The 17,547-nt window shown below is 34.1% G+C and overlaps 1 protein-coding gene across 1 annotated transcript in view; it reads right to left on the bottom strand.

The window, feature by feature from the left end:
* Positions 1-16,789, bottom strand: part of P2RY14 (purinergic receptor P2Y14) — a 41,115-nt gene extending 24,326 nt beyond the window's left edge. The window contains exons 1-2 of the mRNA XM_044070557.1: positions 16,445-16,789; positions 10,090-10,166 (exon numbers count right to left, since the gene is read on the bottom strand). The gene's annotated coding sequence lies outside the window, so the exon portion shown is untranslated. The remainder of the gene's footprint in view (positions 1-10,089; positions 10,167-16,444) is intronic.
* Positions 16,790-17,547: the final 758 nt, after the last annotated feature.

Raw genomic sequence — 17,547 nt, 5'->3', positions numbered from 1 at the left:
TTTAAATTTGTTCAACCTCACTATAAACTTACAGCAGGCTGGTGGGAGAAGTCCTCCACAGTGGATTCTGTGTACAAAATGTATAGTTTGCAACTATTTATATGCTACATTAATATTAAATTAATATTAAATGCCTTAATTTTCAAGATTAATAAGATTGGGCTTACATGTTATGCAGAAGGTTTATATGTGTAGGGTTAACAACCAATAGGATCTTTTTAAGCCTAGCCATGCATCCTAAATCTTTGACAAGGTCTGATACCCTTGGTTGTGTAAGCAGGGGCTTGGCAGGTAAAACATTTACAAACATGGGCCCGAGAGATGAACCATTTATAGGCTACCTGTGTCCAATAGACACATAAGTGCCAAACTAGGGGTGATTTTCCAGTGCCCCACCCAGTGGTACAAGTTACATATCTCTGGAGAGAAGGGTTCCATGGCAGAGTAGTGATGAACTATGTTGCTGATGCTGGGGAATTTATCTGATTTGTCAGTTAGGTTGTGTGTAATGACTAACTGAGGGAAGGTTAAGGCATGTTGCAGTTAACCCACTGAAGCTGTTTTAGGGTTAAGCAGTTGTTTGTTCTGTATGGAATGTTAATATGAGATTTTGATATTTCATTCTAGCATTTATTAAGTAGGTTGACATGGGTGAGTTGCAGATTTATAAAAATGGGAACACCATATAGAAGGTTAGGGAGTAAGTAAGTTGTGGCAGTTGTTTCCCTGGAGTCATCTAAAGGACAGGGCTTTATCCTGTAAAGTGCCCCAAGTTTTTGGTGTATTTTTTAACTGCTTTTTTAAAAGAAAGTTAATTTCAAATGTTCATTAGTTATTATCCCTAGATTTCTTTATGGGTTACTAGCTCAATTTTGATACAGTTGGAAGAGCATATGTTGAAAAATTCTTCACCTGGTAGAACCACTGTTAAACCAGGGAAGAGTTGGTGGGTCTAGTCCTAATGAAGAGAACATATTTAGCAGAAGTTGGTGAGATAAAGTATCAAAGGCTTTGGATAGGTCTAAAAATATGGCAGATACAAGGTTACATTTGTTTCTGCATTGGTTGATAGTGGTGTTGAAGTTAAGAAGGGCAGAGATAGTATTTTGATGTGGAAAAAATCCATGCTGTATTGGAAAGAGTACTTCATTATCAGAGAGAGAAAGTTAAGTAGTTGGGTTTGGACGCACTTTTTTCTTGCACTTTAGAAAGAGGTGACAGAATAGTGATGGGCAAATAATTTGAGAGATCTGTGGAATTTCTACCTTTATGCAACATCGTCATGTAAGATTTTTTTCCGGAGTTCTGGGACCGAGCTTTCACTGACTGAGCAGTTGATTAGTATGAAAATAGGAGAGGATGCAGTATCATCTTCAAGCTAGATGCATTCTTTTGGAAGGTTGTCTGGGTCATTAGTAGTGGATTGCAGCTTGAGGAGAAGCTTTTGATAGTGGAGCTAGGAATGAGCTGGGAATATAGTTTATTGGTACTTTGTACAGGTTCAGAGAATATGGAAGGATTAGAGCTTTGTTTTTTAGTAGAGAGATTACGGCTCTGATAACATGTGAATTGAAATGACAATGCTTTCAGGGAGATTGCTTAAAGAAAGATGGGTAAAGAACCCAAATGACTGAAGACCAGAATCGTTTAGGTCTGAATCAAGTAGTCATTTGTAGGTTGGTGTACTACATTTTTTGCTTAATTTGATTTTGATTTTAGGCAAATTTCTCAACAGTGTATAATGTATTAGGTTAGCTTCAACTTTGATCTTTTTCCAGAAGTACCAGGCCATGGTCTTTAATTCATTAATTGTTAGTTTGTTTTGAAACCATAGAGCTGAATTAAAGTTTACTGTTTTAGTACTGACAAGGGCTAGTTCATTTAGAATATTTAGGAAGATGGTGTTGAACAAGAATAGTGTTGCATTTAGTTGGAGTATATGCAAAGAGCTCCTGTTGACATATTTTAGGTTGGAGATTTGTGCATCTCTTTGGAAGGTGGACAGGTTACATACATGATTACATCAATGGAATTTGTGAGTAGTAAAATACCATCTGATGGTGAACGTGGGGAGCTGATCATTTAAGGTATCAAATGAGCATGTAAAAATAATATAACTTGGGATGTTAGGATCCAGTCTCAAGTAGATGCTCTCTTGCTGTTTTTATTACATTTACTTGGTATATTGATTAGTTGAGTGAAGTCACAGAAGTTGAAGGCATTGTGGGTCAATTAATTTGATGTTGGTTTCCTGATCAGATTTGAAATTACGTAATATTAAGGTTTCATGAGGGATGGAAGCTAAGAGCAAAGAAAATAGTTTTTCAGCAGAATCACTATTATTACAAGGGTGTATGTGAATTCCTAATGTTTATTGTTTTCAATTTATTAATTTACATTGAAGCTACAAGGATTTCAGCATTTCTGATTCTAAGAGCATTAATGGAATGAAGAGATACGTTAATATTGTTCTTGTAAAATACTGTTACAGCACATGCCCTACCATTTTTCTGTCTGATCTGATGACAATATATCCAGGTGTGAGACTTTCCTCATGTTTTATGTCTTGCTTAAACTATATTCCTCTAACTATAATGACATCTGAGGTTTGCTGGGATATCCATGCATGGACTTCATTTAGCATGTTTCAGATGCTTTTTTCATTAACATTAATCAAGTGTAGGACAGAGATTTTTATTGGGTGTGGAGTAATGTTAGGAGTGGCAGGTATTGTTGGAGTGGGAGTATTTATCCGATGCTGTATTAGGCCTAGATGTAGATGGACATCTCTGCAAAAGTTGATAATCATTGTGAAGTATAGGTAGATCTAGGTCTACTGTTGTTTAAATTTAAATTTTTGGCAAATTGTGACAGATGGATTGTTAAGTGAATATTGAACATGATTTATATTTGAGGTGATTAAAGTCATGAGGAAGTAGTTTGACAGCTATGGAGAAGTGGCAAGAGGGAGTGTTTGAACTGTGTCTGAGGCGGGGGTGTTAGATTTTTATATTGGTTGTGTTCATGAGAAGATGTCATGTGCAAGCAGTGAAAGAGATAGTATAATATTAATTGTGTTAATCACATGGTGAGTAGTGAAGAAAAACAGTGTGGCAAGTAGTGTTTAGGGAAGGAGGTGGTAGCACTAAGAATTAAGTAAGAAGATGTATTATCTGAAGGTTTATCATTTATTCCTATGGGAAGAGCACCTGTTAGTAATACTATTTTTCATTTTAAATTATATGTGAGAAAGCTCAATTTGAAATACATTTTTAGTAATGTCACTTACCCCCGAGAAGTGTTCCCCTTTAAAAAAAACAAGTGCAGCTAATCCCCCTTTGGTCAACACTTTAAATATTTTCTCTTTCATGTGTGAATCTGATTTATATAATTTATTGAGGGAACCTATCTGTAATAAAATGTTAAAAAAACACATTCTAATTTAAATAAGAAAGAATTTAAGGCATTGAAACAATTGAGTGGTTATTCTGGTTACAGATATGAAGGCAGATAAAGTAAATAGATTAGTTGGTTGTCAGAGTGCAATAAAACTAGGTGTTATTTGCTTTTAGATAGTCAAAGTTAAAGAAAAGTGTCCAAAGATCTAGTAAGGAAAAGTTTTTCAGGAAATTGACCTTTCACTTTTAGATATGTTGTATCAAGGTTACATTTCCATTGATGTGTTTGAATTTTTGAATTTTTATCAGTAGATCAGCCACAGTTGGGTACGCTTTTTGGCATACCCAAAATTCATAAAAAATCAATAAACCCCTTCCTTTCAGGCCTATGGTTTCTGCAGCCCGAAGAAAAATATTTACATTTTCACTTATTTGGACACTATCTTGAATATGATAGTACAAGCCAGCACCTTTTACTTAAAAAATGCATGGGTGTTTCTGGATAAATTTAAAAAAGTATTTTAACACTGAGACTTTCTTATGTACCATTGATGTTAATTCATTATACACCACTATAGAACAGGAAGAAGGCTTACATTTTGTCAGATTATATTTGAGTAAATATGCTAATCATGTAGGTCTTGACATCAGTACTGTTTGGCAACTAAGTAACAATTTTTTCATTTGGGGAACAACATTTATCAGCAAGCTAGAGGAGTAGCAATGGGGGCTCAGGTAACTCCCGCTTTCTCTAACTTAGTAATGTGCTGGTGGGAACAAGGATATCTTTGTAAGTTACCCAATTTTAAATATGTTAGTTACTACAAGAGTTACATAGATGATTTGTTTTTCATCTGGATGGGTGACATTTCTCTTTTTGAAGAATTTCTTCAACAGAGCAGCAGTAGTGTTCATTGGCTGAAATTTGTGGAAAGTAACAAAGGGACCACAGTCAACATTTTCAATATAGAAATTACTATGTCAACTGGAGAAATGAGGTTTGAAAGTAATATTTTTTAGAAAGAAAGCTTTACTAACAGTTACCTCCACTTTGCCAGTTACCACCCAACCTTCATGAAATTCAATGATTTCAGAGGACAAGTAATCAGATTTAGTCATCTTATTAGTGACAACCAAACATTTGCGGAAGGGGTAGAAACATTCAGGAACCTTTTCAAATTGAGAAGTTATCCAGAGAAGAAGTTTTTTTTTCTGAAAATGTTATCAAACAAAGGCATATTAAGTTTCCATGTATTTTAAGAACAAGGCTTGCTCCCAATAAAGTGCAGAGTGATAACAACAATGTGAAGAGTAGTGAGTTAAGTTGTACTATTCCTATTCCTATAAGTACTGATGGTCCTATGATTTGTAAAGTAATTACTGACAACTGCAATAGAATTTTAGGCAATCAAGAACTGTCTGAAATTGTTGGTAGTGTTCCAAATTTTATTTTTAAAAGGACTAAAAATTTAAAACAGATTATTGAACAGCCATCCATGCAAAAGACAAGTGAATGAACCAAACATTATGGCAACTATGCAACTATGCATGTCAGAACTGCTGTTATTATAGGAGGTTTATACAATTCGTAGGCAGCTATCATTTCAAAAATATTAATTTATTTTCTGACAGCAAAAGATAGACACAACTGTGAGAGTGATAGATTACTGTACTTTGCCTGCTGCTCAAATTGTGACAGTTCTTATGTGGGAAAAAAAAACTATACATAGGTTAATTGACTTGATAAAAGAACATAAAAAAGAGATAACACAAATGCCCTAGCCCTAGTGCATTCATTTTAGGAAGTTCTTAGTTTTAGTAATAGAACTAATAGATAAAACTAATTTTTTGGGACTTATCTTGAATATTTTGAATTAAAATGGAAATGTTTTTATGAGCTAATATGGCTTCAGGACTTAATGATTGTATTTCCATTAAGAATGTATTGAAGTACAGATATATTTAATACTTTTTAAATCAAGGATTTCTTTAAGAATTTATTTAATTGATTGGAAAACTAATTGGCTTTTTTATTTGTGACATCATGATTAATAATACTTAAATGCATGGATGTTTTTGTAATGTTTTATTCTGATGACATTCTTAAAAAGCAAAGAGAATAAAAATGCTTAATTCCAGTTCTTTAGTATATTATGTTTTTTTTTTTTTTTTTTTTTTGGTTCAGACAAAACATACTTTAAGATCTTTAATGACTATCTATCTTGTTGACTTGAAACAGGACATGTTTTGAGTATTTAGTAGAACCTGATATATTTTTTGATCAACTGATACAACAAATGATGAAATATTAGATTTATATGCTGTGATAAAAATGGAAGCAAATGTAAGTGGAATGGGTTGGAAGGGTCATGGAAAGTAGTGATGGGCTATAGAAGGCAGATGGTCAAAGAAAGATGAGATGAGGATAGCTGGCTTATTTGTGCTTAGTTACTTTGGAACATTTCTTTTTAGGCTTTTGTTTCTTGTAGGGGTGGGTTTACTTTATGATTCAAGTATTTATACATTAACTAACATAAGGGGCATGCTGATACATTTAGATGTTGCTAGAGTAGTTAAGTAAGTTATGTGTAAAATTTGGAGTCTACTTAAGTGCAATAGTATCTCTAGTATATGTATATATATATATATATATATATATATATATATATATATATATATAAATATATATATATATATATATATATATCAATAAATCAGTAAATATTATATATATATCAATGTTGTGGTACTTATAAAATTGGGCAAGTCATTCTTTTTGTCTGGTTTGAAACTTCTCAACTTAGTTTAGGCACATTATAAAAAATATGCTACTGTAATATACAACTGCGTAAATTGTTAATGTATTCTAAAATATATTCTACAGTGAAAAGTCTAGTATTTAGTTTGAATAGTAAGCAGAAAGGCTTGACTATATAAGACAGTACCAAGTAAAACAAAGATGTATCAAAATAAATTGTTTTAGGATGTTAAAGTGTCCATTTTACACCACAAAACAGTGCGTGTATTTTTCATTAGTTACATACCTCATCTCTCAGTTTGCATTTCATGTTTGGCTTCAGCTAGTAAAATTATCACTGCCTATGCAATCACTGTAACTTACTAATTCTACATTTGCACATATGCCAAGTATATGCACACTGAATGGGAACAAAAAATGGGCATTGTTCATCAGGTGAAAACTGTAGATTAAAGCTAATTGGTTATGGTCTACTCAGAGTTTTGAATTAAAACACTGAAAAGCTATTGCTTAGATAAAATACTCTTTTAAGTTTTTCCTCCCTTAGTCTATTAGTCTACAAAGCACACTAAGTAAGAAGATAATGACGTAAAAGACAGGTTTGTGAAAACACTTTCTCCAAAAGCAGCCCTGCACTGAAAATAATCACCAAGACTACCATTGTTTAATACTTTCATAACATTTGAATAACTACTTTTCTGTCCTTCATGGAAGAGGCTATGACCTCAACCTCCTAGAAATTTTGTAAGATCTTCTTGCCCCCTTGCCATTCTCCCCATGACCATGAATCCTGTATTCCTCAATGGTCCATGTATTCCTCTCACGTCATATTGTTTGAGGCATAGGAGACAAGAAACAAGGATTGCTGGCCTCTTAACAGGATTTATCAATCGCAGTTCATATTGAGGTTTGTTAAGCTTTTAACCTCAAGGCCTTCAGGAAGCATGACTGACATAACTCCCTGTTCTATCTATCCATCTATCTATCTATCTATCTATCTATCTATCTATCTATCTATCTATCTATCTATCTGTCTATCTGTATGTCTGTCTGTCTATCACAATTATTTTGAGAGTAAATGACTGACTTCTTTATAGTGTAACGAGACGTTTATTTCATTATCATGGAAGACAGTGTGCAATGTATCTATATGTTTTTTTTTTCTTTAGATTTAGTTTTGCCAAAATGATCACTGATCTGGTGTTAATTCCTCTAGAACAACAGTCTAAGCATACACTTTCAAAATGTAGTAGAGCAAGCATTGCTTTGTGTTTCAAGCAGAAGTCACTTGTAAATACCTGTAAAAAACAGGACACAATGAAAATTCTTGAAGCATTTCATTTATCCTTATGATTTTGCTATTGAGGCATTATCATATCTTTTTAAACTGTCTCAGATAGCTTTCTTTCAAGGACTATAAAACAAACACTGTATTCAGTAATGTATTAGGTTATGGGGTATAAATTGATGCAGTGATCTCCCTGGAGTGATGGCACACACACACACACACACACACACACACACACACACACACACACACACACACACACACACACACACACACACACACACACACACACACACACACACACACTACAGAATGAAATGTGCTAAATAATATTCTTTTATAACTTTGGTAGATGCACAATAGTCAAAGTTTGGATTGTTTCCCATTGTCCTTAGATCTTTCACCATAGCTTATATCTTAATTGTCAAATGTTATGATGCTATATTTACTGACATGAGAGGTGAATACATTACAACAACATCAAGTGTGTATTTTTGCAGGCAATCATGGAGAACTTTTTTCTTTTTACATAAGTAATTTTGTTGTCTTTTTTGCAATTGTCAACATATTTAGTTATATATAACTCATTTTTCAGCCAAAAACTAAAATTCCCAGTGCAAAGCGTTGTGGAACGCAATTGGGAACCCCATTTAAGATAGATACACATGACTATACCTAGATTTTTGAGTCCTATTACTTTATTGTTGTTGAATTACATATGGTTTGACATTTATTGCTTTTAATTTTTCAGTTATTCTTTTTTGTGAAATAGTGTTGACTGTCTTAGCAAAGAAAAGAATGGCACACACTGTCAACCCTTTATCAAGTCATGTTACACTTTTTAAGTAATGTCACAAGATTCAGTTAACAAAATCTACTTGACAAAACCAAACTGCTCCAATGCTAACAAATGTAGTCCTTTGTGTCCTTCCAGTTAAACGCCATTATAACTTTCATCAGGGTTTTGCATACAATTTTTAGCAAGATAGAATTGTTTGGGTTTGTGATAATCTTCTCCTTGTGAACTTGTACTGCTGCAGCCTGTGACCATAGAGCAGCGACATGTCCACATGTTAATATTTTGTTGACCATGACGATTTTGTCAGCTTTTCTGGCTGTGTGTATGAAATATCCAGGTATGTTGCCTGGAGCTTGAGTTTCTAATTTTAGCTGTAGCCCCAGTTATCTCTTGTTACTTAAGGGTGACTGTTCCTGTTTCTATGGCACTCTGACATATAGCTTGGCACATTGTGAAATTTGGATGAAACTTAGTACCTCACTGTCTTCTGTGTCTAGGTCACCACTTTATTGCTTATTGATAACATGTTACATGTTTTCCCTTTTGGTTTGCTGAAGTTATTAAACAACTTAACTTTGCTTTCAACCTTTCAGACTAAGCCGAGTTGACAATTAGATCTAAAAGATTTGATAAGAAAAGTAAGCAAATTTAATACTTTCTTAATCAAGACTTGTTTTATTATACTAGTAATTTTTTTACAGCTAAGTAGTACATCTGTTTTTCTTTTCTATGCCATTATTAGTTTTATGAGCCCTTCAAAAGGTCATATGTTGAATTTACATGTACACTTACATCTTGCCATTATATGTTGTGAATAATAAACTAATACTACCACAGAACAGACTGATAGTTTTTTTGAAGAGTTTTTTGGTTATTGATGATTGTAATTCTCTCTGCTCTTTCAATGTATATAATTTAATACACCACACTTTCCATTCATAAGTCTTAGAAAGATCAGTAATTTAAGGCTAATGTTAACTTTGCTCTTAGGATATAGTCAAGCTTATCATGAACTCTGTTAATTACATAGTGATTAACCATGGGTGGGGAGTTTAAGAGTCATTGGTTTACCAGCATGATATTTAATATACTGGCATTCCTAGTTAGATTTCACACTGTTTAATCCAAATTGTTTTAGTTAGCATATTATTTTAATAATTGAGACATGTATTTGACATTTTGTAATCACCCACAGGGATCGTATTTTTATATTCTAGTGTTTATTCATGCTCTGTGGGTGACAGAGTCAGTATATGGTAGATTCGTAGAATATTTATCCAGTACCACTGATATGAATTATTGCATGACTAAATTCCAACCCTGAGTATGCTTGTATTCTTCTTACACAGTGGGTAAAAGTGCATTCTAAAACTGACAAATTTTTTTGGTTTTGTAGTGAGGCATTTATGAATCCTGCCTCCCAGGATCTGCAAGCAGTTATTGTTATGTCAGTTCTTCCACTCTTCCTCTTTGTCCTTCAACCCCTTGGCCATGAATTAAACCTGAGTTGTTAGGAATATAGTCATGGTTTATGCCTGTGTATCATGGAGCCTAACAAACTCAGCCTCATACCTTTTAGATTCACATACTTGGAGGTCAGTGGAATACTCTAAACTTAATTTTGCCACATATAGCAGCAATAATAACTCTCATTCATTTGAAAAAAAAAACAGTTACTAAACTGCACTATTTCCTGATCAATTTAAATGAAACCAAAAATGCAATGTTCACTACAATATACTCTAAGACAAAGCTGTCTGTCAATATTGTTTTCATCCCCTCCACCCTCTTTACATGAAGTAGTCACCCTCCCTTTCATTCCATAAGACAAAGGCAAGATATGTACCTCACACTCCAGAGAAGTTTCCATCCAATTAACTGCACTGCATGCATTGAATCCTGTGTGGTCACCATTGATTAAGGCTGTAAAGGAACACAAAACACGAAAGAAAACTTGTCATTCTTGTTTTATGCATAAATATCAAATAGAAAAGAAAATTAAAAATATGATTACATGAAGCTAATCATTTAGGCCACTTTGCTTCATGCAGTGATTAATATAACAAGCATAGTTTCATAAAATAGATGAAAAATTTCTATATTAAATTAGAAGAATAATTCTCATAATGCAGCCTTTATGAACTGTGAAGATATAACAGACTTATACTTCACAACAACTGCAAAGTATTAATGATTTCAGAAGAATCATTGTCATGAGAGTGCAAAGTGTTAATACGGGTTTGGGAAAGATGTATCATCAGGTATGAAGGCTAATACTGTGATAGAAATATTAAATTAAATGAGGAGGCCAAATAACATAAACATTACTTATCTTGTTCTCAGCATTTAAATAGATATTTTTATAATGATACACATATTCTGTTGGCAGGCTATAATGGAAGTTTCAGAGATAGTTTGCATCATACAATATGTCAAGGACATATTTACAGAGTAAAAAGAAATAAATACTGTTCAGATGGGCACTCTCTGAAGAAAACAATCAACCATGGTGTGGAGAATTCTAGCCCTTGCTATGCAGTTTAATTTACTAGATGAGGAACTGAAAATGAACACATTAATTTTTGGGATGCAAGTAGAGTCTTTGGTTACTTGTCTCGTGGTGATTATTAACCAGTTTTGTGTTATAAAACATGCATTATGAACATTCATGAAAACAGTTGTGTGAACTTAAACCATTACATCAGAACAAAGACTTAATGGGTACATTTCACAGTTTTAACTAAGATATTCTAAGTCATGTAGGCCTCAGTGTCCAAGACTCCATTCAAGACACTCTTGTAAATTCTACAAGAGGGTTATTACAGGGCTAAGGGCATGCTTGTGGTTTTTTTTGCTTGCCTTTTGTCTTTTGTATATCATGAAATGCAATGAATAACGTTGGTCCAAAATCTCTTTGTTCAATCATTTGAGCATGTATCTTCCTCACTACATGTACCTTTGATATTTAGGACCAGTTGTGAACAGACTGTACGAAAAAAGTTATATTATATTTTTTTGCCACTGGCACCATCAAGTACTGTTTGTGGTGGTTTACCTCTGAGCATTGTGCAGTATTTGACTTGAAGTGGTATGTAATTGACCCTATCGCTTCAACTTCTGACTACTAAACTAGGAACTTATTAGGAGCCCTTTGCATTGAACCAGGCTGTATTATGTATAAGCAGCTATATTAAGTTGTATTTTAACTTTCTAATATTGCCTTTACACATGTTAATCCTGCTATAAACATGTCATTTTATATTCTCTTATGTAATGAATATTTCATTTTTACTAGTCACTATATCAAATTTAATTTTTAAAATATGTTACTCCTATGTAGTTTTTTTTTTTTTGGTTTCTTTAGAACAATGTTGTAGTGGAGCTTTTCTCCCCGGGCCTCTACTGAAAATGGACATATATCCAGTTAGACTAGCCCGGTCAACAAATGTAAAATAAATAAAACAAATAAAAAAATAAAAAAATGCAATGTATCTAAGTTGTATTTTAATCCCCCATTCAAAGAAGAGGTATACCAGGAATAATGTCTAATCCAAAGCTTCACCAGTAAAACATGTACTTTACTGAATTCAAACATGTTACTGATTGCCTGTCATTTGTTAAGCATATAAGTGAACTGGCTAGCAAACCTTTTACAGTCACAAACTGATCCATATAGACAGATGCAATAATCAGAAAGAAAGAATAAATTCCAATAATTGTAAAAATAACATGACAGGAAACAAGGAAGGTTAGGAAACAGTGGATAAATGTATGCATTGCTATCATACACAATTAAAGTATTAAGAAGAGAGCAGCCGTCTGTGAAGAAAAAAAAAACTGCAGTGCTTAACAGCATTGCAATAACATCATACATAATTAAAAGCAAAATATATGTCTAATGTAAGTGCAAAGATCTGTGCTTTGCTTAAGATAGTAGGTATGCAACCCATATGCCAGTTGGCATACAATACATTTATACAATAAAATGTTATGTAAAAGTCATATTTTCAGTAACACATATAATTCATTTGAAATACATGTGTTTATATGTATTCGTATCACTTCATTGAAAGACCATTTCACTGAGACCAAATCACCTAAAGTTCATTTCACTGAAAGTTCATTGCACCTAAAACTCATTTCGCTGACAAGTAGTACTCTAAGGCAAGTCAAAGGTTTATGTCCTTTTCCCCACTGTAGTGTGATCCTGGTGTTGATATATAAAGTTGGGGGGTGTGGGGGCAAAGCCCTCCACATTGGGAGTGTGTGGGGCATAGTCCCCCACTTAATTTGGTTTTCTGTTGTCTGACTTTGTTTTACATTATTTGGTAAAACCCAACTATGAGGGGGCTATGCCTCCCCACACCCCAACAATGTGGGGGGCCTTGCCCCCACCCCCCTAACTATATATACTAACACCAGGATCTTACTACAGTGGGCAAAAGGACATATACCTTTGACTTGCCTTAGAGTACTACCTGTCAGTGAAGCGAGTTTTAGGTGAAATGAACTTTAGGTGATTTGGTCTCAGTGAAATGGGTGTCAGTGAAATGTTTTTTCAGTGAAGTGATACAAATCTGTTTATATACATATTCCTGTGTGGAATGTGGTTAAGTGGACACATTAATTGTTTATTAGGCAGCAAAACTGGTGTACATTTATGTCTTGGGGTGTTCCATACATTATTTTTTTCAAATTTTTTATAATTTGGATTAAGATAATGGCCTCTTTGTCTTCCTTTCTGATATATATGTTTGTGTGCATTAGTCATTAATAATCCTTGTTGGCTTTGGAATGAATGTAGGTTTGCAAAAAAAAAAAAAACCCTCTTGTCTGTATGTGTGCATTAGATTTAAGTTGGAAGGCCTACTTTGGTTTTACTGGTGCAACTCTTTTGACAGCTAGCCATTGAGTTATCTACACAGTATTATCATTGTTATGGTTCTGATATTCTTAGCTGCATTTCATCAGTTTACTGATACATAGCACCATATCAGCAAAGCTTTATTACTCTAATTAAATAATCAGAAGCCTAATAAAATAAATCCTTTGAACACATAAGCCTTACTGAAATAGGTGTTCTGCAAAATGATAAGGGTGAAGTGCTACATTTTGGGTATATATTATAACACTGAAGTTCAAGAACTTTGAATGTTATAGTATCGAACCCTTTAGTGTGAAAGCTGAGAATAGCAAAGCCTCAGAACATCGAAATTTTACCTAGGGTAAGATTTTGGTGGTCTGTGGCTTCGCTATTTACAGCAGTGTGGTGCGATGGTTATGGACCAGGTTTAGGGAAGTGAGCGAACAGAAGTTACGGACTGAGTTCAGGTAAGTTTGGTGTGATGGTTACGGACTGGGTTAAGGTAAATGAGCGAACGGACTGGGTTAAGGTGAGTGTGCGGTAGTTAGAGACTTTAAGGTTAGGGCACGGGTGAGGTGAGTGTGCATCAGTGACAGACTTTAGGGTTAGGGGGCAAGTTAATTGAGTTAGGGTTAGGGCGTGGGTCAGATAAATGTGGAATTGTGTGGACGTGAGGGTTAGGGTGGGGTAGGTGAGTTGGGGTTAGGGAGCGGGTAAGATGAGTGTGCGATAGTTAGAGACCTTAAGTTAGGGTTGGGTTAAGGTAAGTGGGTAACTAGTGGTGTATGTCTGATTTAGTGTAGGGTTTCGTGACGTGTATGTGTGTGGATTGTTTATTTTGGTGTGCTTGAGTTGTGTATATGTTTGTCGGAACAGCAAATTTTTTCCCTGGGAAAAAATTTGCTATTCTGACTGCTAGGTTTTCTGGTGTTTCGATTGAATGGGGTTGATATTATAACATTCAATGTTTTTAGACTTCTATGTTATAATATAGACCCCTACATTTCTGCTTACTTTGATTCACTTTATATGAAGCAACTCCATTAATGAGACCTATCAAATATTAATAGTATCCTATCATTGTTTTGTTTCATCCTGGATATCTAACAACTGTAGAACACAGCCGAGTTCCAAGCAGAGGAGGAATCCTCAAATGAGTGGTGGAGAAGGGATACTAATCGGCACTCAGAAGGACATGGGACATATAGATAAAAGTGTAGGGATAGAGTGGAAGGATTATGTTGTATCATAGATAAACATGTTTTTCTCCTTCTGCCATCAACCAAATGTACGTTGGTGAAAATCCAGAAAATGGTAAAAATCCCAACATGGTGGAACAGTGCTGGAACAAACATATGCCTGAATATTTGAACAGCACTGCTGAGCCAAAAAATCAGGAACTGGATCAGCTGTGTTATTTACAGTGACCTTTATATGATGGTCCTTGCTTCTAGGGGTTACAAGGGATTATAGGGCAGTCTGTAGAATTAGCATATTGTATTTAACTATAGATATGCATTCATGCTACTGTCCAAGTTTTAATTAATCACTAGATTTGGGTGTGAACCTTAACCATTATCTGCCAGTCAGTTTTAATGCTCAGCACCACACAAGCAAGAGAGATACTACAGGTATAAAATGCTAACATAAATATTTGCAAGCAAATAAAAACAATTTTAAAAAGTACTCTTTTCAAGAAAACATAAATTGTGGGTCTTTGAGTAAAGACTGCTAAAAAATAAGAAATATAACACACACACACACACACACACACACACACACACACACACACACACACACACACACACACACACACACACACACACACACACACACACACACACACCATAAGAAGATTTAAAACCTTTATTTGGAAAAAGATATTTTAAGGTATTAACAAATACTGTTTCTTTTCAGGCTTGCTTGATTTTTTTTCTTTTTCTTTACAAAAATATTCTAAAGATTTGGTACGAAAAGCAACATACCCTGGCACTTTTATTCATTGACTGTTAAAATGTATTTGATGTACCCAAGGAATGTACACATTATTAATATACAGAAGAATCTGTCAACAGCCTGTAATCCATCAGCTTTATTATCCTGCCCGGTTATCAGCTATAAATCTACATTGCCTTGTGCATATCCATACCATTAATAACCCCTGTCATCGTAGTTGCTCTTTGTATTTTAAACTTGACATTTTTTTCAAATGTAATGTGAATTATGCCAAATGAAATACATCTGTTCTTTCAGTGAAATATCTTGCTTCCAATTCTCTTATCCTTCACAGAAAGAGTTGATACATGTTCTTTTTTGAAAATACTGTGCTTGTTTAGTATATATATATATATATATATATATATATATATATATATATATATATATAAACACATCCACACACATATATGTGTGTGTGTGTGTGTGTGTGTATATATATTATATAAATATATATATATATATATATATATATATATATATATATATATATATATATATATATATATATATATACACTCACACACATGCTGTCTCTCGCTCACGCGCTCACACACACAGACACACACTACATGTTTTCTTTTTAACTTTGTTTACTCAAAATCTGTGCTATTCATATCACAGCTTTCTGGGAGCAGGTTTCTATATCCATAGAAAAACACAGTGGAACAAAAAAGAAAGGGATTTATTTCTGTAGTGTTACACATTAAATAGTGGATTTTGAACTTTAACATTCGCAAGTCATTTACAAGCTCACGCTGCCTTGTTGCTAGGTACAGAATCCTGTCATCATGGTTTTCAGCATAATGTTTTAAATATGATATCAATTTATTTATTTTTTTTAGTTAATGACAAGGGGTTACAAGCTTTGCATAAATATAACAACTTGTCATAACCTGTTTATATTATTGATTTAGCTGGTGGACTTCACATCATTTAGTAGTCAAGCTTTACTGATGGCAACCACACACACACACACACACACACACACACACACACACACACACACACACACACACACACACACACACACACACACACACATGCTTTACATATAGATAACTTCTTTAAATTTCATCATAATAATGTTATCACTATTCCCTACCATTACTTCCAACCCTGTAATTCACTTTTATTTTGTAAATAATTATCAATTTCTAAGTTCTACGTTTCAGGTTTAAACAGAAATGTTCTCTATTTTCAGCTTAATTGAAAAAGATCCTGTTCACCGTGTGTGTATTACTGTGTAATCTAGAAATTATTAAGTAATAGTACGTAAAGTAGTTTAATAAAAACAAATGAACTAAATATACCAGATTTTAGCAGTGGTATAAATACTTACTGTTAGAGTATTTAGAAGGATTGGGTAATTCATATTGGTTCCTTATTATATTAGAAATCCATGTAATCTCCATTTGGGAATTTCCATCTTTGTAACATTATCAACACACTAGAGCACTTATAGAAATAATTATTTTCAGAACCTATTCCTTAGATGACTTTCTTCGAAAATCTGAGAAACATATGCAAAATGTATCTTCCTTATTTACAGTGCTGTCATTTTAGAATACAACGCACATAGTTGTTGCACATTGCTTAACATATTTTAACGATTGCAAAGTTGTTGCTTCTTGAGTGCAGGAAAACCACAGTTATCCAATGCCCTGTGTCAGCTATCTTGCTCACTGGCAACTTCTGTAAATCCCTTGCTTATTCTCAAAGAGTATTTTTACGGCTGCACTCTGACTATCTGCTTTTTCTCATGATGATGTCATTTCATTTATTACCCTTGCTGTGTAGGCACTGGTCAGTAAGAAAGGAAGGTCATATTAGTATCTTCAATGTAACTAAAATCTGAAAAACTGCAGTCATATATGCAGCTGCAAAGACTTGCAGATTTTGGCCTTGATTTGTAACAGCAGTTTTATGAAGAGAACATTTTCATCCAAGGGTTTAAAGAAAAGTGTTGCAGCTCTCCATAGTCCTCTATTTTCTAGAATGCAAATGTAAACGGAGAACAGAGTGAGGAGTCGTGTAACAGCAAGTTTTGTCATGCATTGGAAGAGTGACACCAGGAATGTAGTTACAGAATCATTGATTCATTAATTGGGGCAGAAAGGTCAGTGACAGCATTGGTGCAGAACAGACAAGTCAAAAATCTAAAAATAAACAGGCAAAATCACCACTGTCGTACCTGTTCCGGAAGGGGCAGAAAATATTTCATGTTGACATATTAAATCCCTGAATTTGTTAGAAGGGAGGTAGATGCATCACCATCAGCAGGCATCAGTACATAGCAGACATCTTGTTTACCTGTTTCTCTTCCTGATATTATTAGTGCTGAATTTGTAGTGTATGAGTTTGATACGTGTGTTATTTCCTCTCCCTTCCCTTTGTGCTCAAGGTACAGAGCTTCAAAAGGAAGAGGTTCTCTGCTGGCCTGAA

The sequence above is a fragment of the Protopterus annectens genome, chromosome 4.part1 (genome assembly GCF_019279795.1).
Source record: "Protopterus annectens isolate FY-2018-M chromosome 4.part1, PAN1.0, whole genome shotgun sequence".
Classification (NCBI taxonomy): Eukaryota; Metazoa; Chordata; order Ceratodontiformes; family Protopteridae; genus Protopterus; species Protopterus annectens.
Note: the sequence above shows the minus strand (reverse complement) of the source record. Positions and strands in the feature narration are given on the sequence as shown.